This window comes from Gracilinanus agilis, chromosome 2 (genome assembly GCF_016433145.1).
Source record: "Gracilinanus agilis isolate LMUSP501 chromosome 2, AgileGrace, whole genome shotgun sequence".
Classification (NCBI taxonomy): Eukaryota; Metazoa; Chordata; class Mammalia; order Didelphimorphia; family Didelphidae; genus Gracilinanus; species Gracilinanus agilis.
Genome location: NC_058131.1, coordinates 238,065,476 through 238,071,475, shown reverse-complemented (window position 1 = coordinate 238,071,475; position 6,000 = coordinate 238,065,476). Strand labels below are relative to the sequence as shown.

General features: G+C 39.7%; 1 protein-coding gene across 1 annotated transcript in view; it reads left to right on the top strand.

The window, feature by feature from the left end:
- Nucleotides 1-6,000, top strand: part of OGDH (oxoglutarate dehydrogenase) — a 91,267-nt gene that overhangs the window by 47,861 nt on the left and 37,406 nt on the right. The gene's annotated exons all lie outside the window — the stretch shown is intronic.

Below are 6,000 nucleotides of genomic sequence, written 5' to 3'. Positions count from 1 at the left end.
TCTCTCTCTCTCTCTCTCTCTCTCTCTCTCTCTCTCTCTCTCTCTCACACACACACACACACACACACACACACACATATACACACACAGTTTTAACATTAACATATTTCACCAGGCTTACTGACACCCTTGAACAGCAGCTTGAACTGAAATATGGAATACTTTCTACAGCTAAAGATATATCCTGATTTTCTCCCTTTGCAGATAAAGGTTGTTGAGGGAAAAGCAGGTGTTATAGAATACTCAGTCAAAAGTCCATCAGGGACAAACACGCACAGCTGTCTATTTGTCGCTACATCTCTCTTTTTAATTTCATTTTTTGAGAATCCTTGCCAGCAAATTTCTGTGTTGGTTATGGTGCCATTTTAGGAATAATAGTGAGTGTGTAATCTGTCTTTAGAAGCTAAGGAGCCTCCTCTCTTTCCTCCATCTTAATGCTGGATCCTTTTTAGAGTCTTAGGATTTAAATAATGTTTGATGCTATCTATTAAACTGACCTTGGGAAGGAAAGGGTGCACCAAGATCCCAAAATTTTTGTATTTTAATTTTCACTAATATTTATTCAAAGCAACCTAGATGGATATATTTAACTACTTAAGAAAATTGCCATAACATACTTGGGAGTGTTGGGGGATGAAGGTATCTCAAACCAGTCTGTCTAATTGCTTCCATGCATCAGTAAAAACTGGTTTTCCCCACCCCCCTCTCGTTTTTATTGATCAACTTTTCCAGCTGTTCTACAACGGATTTTCCTTCTTTGTTTCCTAGAGTAGTCATCTTCCATTTCACAGAGCAAACCATTAACCCCCCTTTCCTTTCATGTGATTATGTTTAAAGTTATTTTAATTGTGCTTTCCGTGACTGCTTTCATGGTGTAGTGTTTTTAACTAACTCTGTCTTTTTCCCCTCTGCACTCACCCACCCCCTTCTCCCTCACCTCTCAGATCTCGCCGTTTTCCAGGAGCGACTCCGAATGCTAACTGTAGGAGGTATGCAAAGAACAAGTCTCTCACCCTTCTGGAACTGAGGACTTTATTCGAATCAAATGTTCAACTTTTCTGGGCATGCACAGTTTGGGGAAAGTTGGCACAGCTTCCCAAATTGTTCATCATTTGTTTTGTTTGCATATTGTTTCAAAACTTGTTTTTCTCATCCTTCCATCTGTCAGATGTGACCTCATTTTTGTTTTTCCCATCCTTTGTGTTTTTGCAAAAGTATTTTCCATCTTCATGTGAGCACCCTCATTGCTTCATCTTGAGCTTTTGATCTTTGGCATAATGTGTCTAAACCTCTTGGTGACAACAACCAAGAGCCAAGCATATGTGGTCATATTAAGTTCTGCATGCTAATGGATTCTTTTCTCTATGTTCTGTTCTGTGGCTCCTCCTCAGCCCAGGACTCTTCCAGCTTCTGTTGTTCTAGTACCTCAGTATTTGAAAAAAGATTCTTTTATTGGTGTTGCCCTTAATTTGAGGGACAACAGAACTGGTAATAAAACTTTGTTGAAATGGGCAGTATCCATCTCTTCCTGACTGAACAGCTTTGGATTCCAAGATTCTCTTCAGTTTGCAGAGAATAAAAAAGAGCAATGGAAGTAGAATTTAGCTTGGCTTTTAAGAGGTTCTTGGCCAGCCTCACCTGCCATACTGCTTAAACCTGTTGATTTCCTCCTCCTGAACTTTGGTCTTCTCCAAATTCCTACATAAGTAATCTCTAGTGAATTGAATTCCCCATCTGCTCCTTAGTCATAGGCATCCCATCAGTAAGAATCTGATATCTATAGGTACCAGAGTTTTAAAATTTGACTGAAAGGCTAGAAAGCAGAGGCTAGTCCTTCTATGATTCAGCCACATTACCCTATACCAGGGCATTTAAAGTTAAAGGAAACCAAGGAAGTTATACAACTAAGAACCTTTTTCAGGGATCTCTGGGTTGCTTGAATCTTTAGCATCTATGTTTAGGCTGCCCTCGTGCTTAAATCAGTTTTCATGGCATAGCCATTTGTTAAGCATATCCATAAGCATACTGTTCTAGGGCCAGTCTGTTTTGGAACATGATGAGCTCTCTTAAGGAACGAGCTTAGTCAAATACAAGTAAAAATTTCCAAAATAATATTTTTTCTTCCCTGCCACTCATTAACAAATAAAGCAAACAGAGTGAAGAGTCCTTTCTAGTCCCTCCCTTTCTAAAGAAAATGGCTGAGGACTAGAGGAACAAAATTGGGCTACTTCTTAGCAAAAAGGGCTTGAGGAAGATATGATTTACTTTAGAGTTTAAAATTTTATCCTATAGTACAACTTGCCTTCTAACAAAGCAGAGAGAGAAAGCATGAAAGGGCACTAGCCCTCTTCTGAGTGAAAGAATTAAATATGGGATATGATTCTTTTAAAGTGAAAGTTTTTTACTTTCTAAATAACTTCTACAAAATTTTAAATCTTCCTTGTTAATAAAGTTCACTTTGTGATGGTGGAAAGAGTATTTGATTTAGAGTTTGAGGACTCAGGTTCAAATCTTACCTCTGTCACTATGCATGTGACCTCAGAAAAGTCATTAAACTTCTCTGGGGCTCAGTTTCTCCATCTCTATCATATTGAACTAAATGACCTCTAAAGTTCTTTTCAGGCCTAAATTGGCGAGCCTATGATCTTTGACTTTATTGATTTCATTTTCAGAGAGGGAGGGCACTTAGTGTTTAGAAGACAGATGACATAACTATTAGATGGTTTTCTTTATTTTCATATAGTTAAGCCATAGTGAAAATGAGAGGGAAGTTGAGAGTAGCATGGAATATTGTTATGTTCCATCCTCCAACTGTGGGTTACCATCTAAGGGTTTTGGATGTTTTTCTTGTTCTTGTTTTTATTCAGGACCTGTGATTTCATTAATATAGGGACCTCCCAGTGAGGAAACTTCCCCTTACAAAACAGATCTGCAGTTTATAGGCTTAGAGAATTGCCTGAGACCATGAGGAGTTGTGACTTGCTATAAACTGCATGTCAGAGGTGGAATTGGAACCAAAGTTTTTTTGTTTGTTTTGATTTGGAGACCAGCTCTCTATCCATTATATATTATGTGCTTTTCTTTTTGCCTTTTTTTAAATTACAGTGCTTTTCAACCTCCTTACCATTAACAAATGTAGTTGTTATAAATATGTTTATGCAGTTCTTAGGTTAAGAATAATAATTCAATTGACTTCCTGTGTTCTGTAAAAGTGCTGAATCAAAGAAAGGGAATTTTTGACACTGCTAGGGTCCTCACAATGACTGTAAACAAAGGAGTCTGATATAATCAGTTTGGATTTTGAGAGTCAAACAAGGTGAGAACAGAGAGGCTGCTTTAGTAGAAACAGGCTACATTATTAAACTCCAAGTCCTTGCCCTTATCAAGGGACTGTGAATGTCCAGGGTTTAAGATATAACCAGTTGGAGGCTCCTTGCCAATCTAGTGCACACCATGCCATGGAGAAAGATCTTTGCTTTCCTGCTCTGTGGCAGTCTCCATTAGGTGGGGCAACCTTGAGCAAAGTCCACTTTCCTCTCAGCCCTAAGTGTCAGATTTTTTCTGTTGGCCAGGGAGATACACACACACACACACACACACACACACACACACACACACACACACAAAATACTTTTTTTTTTTTTTTTTAAGGAGAAAGATACTCAATTACTTCAACAAAGCCTATGTTAGGTGCTGCCTTTTAAACCTGAGCAGTATTGTCAAAGTTTCCATATCAAACGCCCCAGAGTCAGGGCCAAAATTCTTGTATTTTAAGACAGAATCTTTAATCAGATTATCTTTACTTGGAAAATTCATTAAAAGTCTGATGATTCTTCATACTGATGCAATGATAACATTAAATGCTGTAAAAGGCTAGGAGGAATCAGAATCAATGCCCCTAACATTCTCACTTAGTGACCTTAGTGACCCAGCCTAGTTCATTTCAGACACTCCCATGCATGAGCTTAAGTTTCCTACCCAGGAATCCAGACTAGCTCCCTTAGCTTGCAGCCTGGTAGGTGGCAGTAGTGTGATGGAAATGAGCCTGCATGCCTAGAGGCCCATTTTGAACTGCTTTTGCCTCAGCTACCTTTTTTTGTTTGTTTTCATTTTTGTTTTTTGCACTCCTACAAATCCCACCTTCTCTCTGTGGCTGTGGGAGAAAACAGCCTGCTACTCCAAGCCCTGTCCTTGCCAGATGTTCCTCTCCATCACTTTACCCCAGCCTCTGTCTTCTTCACTGATAGCTCTCAAACTTAGCAGCCTGCTCCCTTCCATTCTGCTGGGACTCCAGTCCAAGTAGAATGAGGCCAGCCACCTGGAGACTGTTCTCCTTCCCACTGTATATTCCTCCTGGCTCTAGCATTTTTCTGAAGATGGGAAGAAAAGGTCATGCCCAGAAACTGGCAATTCAGCCATTCAGAGCCACTAGAATGGAAGGCAGGCTGGGGTAATGTGCCTAAGAATGGTATGACTCCTCCAGTGGTAATGAAGAATCTAAGGATCTGCTATTCTTGAAAGATCTCAGCTGAACCTGCTTATCCTTTTTGCTTTACTGGGAGAGTTTACCCACCAGGTCCTGCATCACACCCACCTATCTGTCTGCTGAGTTGGACTCCTCCCCTTCAGTGCTCCCTCAGATAAAGCTAAACTGAGAAGGATGAGGAGATAGATGACCTAAAGCATCTGATTGCCCTCCATTGTTCCTGCCACAACAACTTCAGCAAACCTACTTTGTCTGCTTTTGGCAAGCTGAATTATGAATTCTCTGTTTTTGGATTTGCCCTGAGGTTTGGACTTCACTGAGAAGCTGTGTCTTGGGGAAGAATGCTGGATATCTTGCTAGGCTAGGGCTGAAAAGCCTCCAGCAAGGGTGGATCCAAACAAATGGGCTGCCTAATGAGTTTCTTAACCAGTGGGAAAAATAAGTACCATAAGCACCTGGGAACTACACTGGAAGAAGCCATTTGGGGTGGCCAGTGTATAAAGGAGATGGGGATGGAGTTCAGGATTCTAATCTCCTGAGCTAGTAACTCAAAACTACCTTCACAGACAAGTAGTGCTGAAATCTCAGTTGTTTGAGGAAGATAGTAAAGATAGCTTTTGTAGTAAAGATAATCTTAGCATATATAATCATGTGGCAAATTCGTAATTTAGTAACTCCCTTTCCCGCCCACCCCCTCCCAGTAATAACACTATCCCTTTGCCACTTCTTATGCCATAGAGACTAAAGAACTATGATATTCTACAAATCCTTGAGCTTACTTAATAGAAGATGGACCCATTTGGGAATCAACCATCATTTTGTTTCTAAGTGATACTGTGAACTATACATTTTTGCTCTGTGTCATTTGGTCCATTACCAGATCTTGCCAGGCAGTTTCTTTGAGTGTTATCCTGGAGGGTTGGGGAAGATAAAGTGGAAGTTACTTTAAAATGGACATTTGCTGGTAGGTCATACACTAGATCTTTATTTGAGAAAGATGCTCAGCATTATATTCAGTAAGTATTTGATTGATTAGAAAGAGAAAAAAATTCTGCCAGTCAGGTTCATTTTGTTGCTTTTTCTAATTTGGGATGTTTTAGACTGAGCCAAGGAAAGCAGGAATTTGGGGGTTTGTCTTGGTTTTTTGGTTTGGTGGAGGTTTTTTTGGTTTTGTGTTGTTTTGTCTTAAAACATTCCCCGCTGCATGGTCTTGTTTCTTATTTCATTTCCATAGGGCCAATGGTTTCTCTTCATTTATTTAATGCCTGTTTCTTTCAGATTGTTTTCCTATTTTCTATTTCATTCCTTATTCTTCCCTACCACCCTTTTTGTTGTCTAACTAGTAATTAACCCTTGTTTTGTATTCTCTCCTTTAACTGTGTTTGAACCATCTGTGACTAACTTGTTCCAAGGCCATTTGTGATCTTTCCCTCTCCACCCTCAACCCCCATATGATTTGGAGACCTGGAAACATTTGTGGATATGGGGTTTAAATCATTACAAATGGCTTTCTT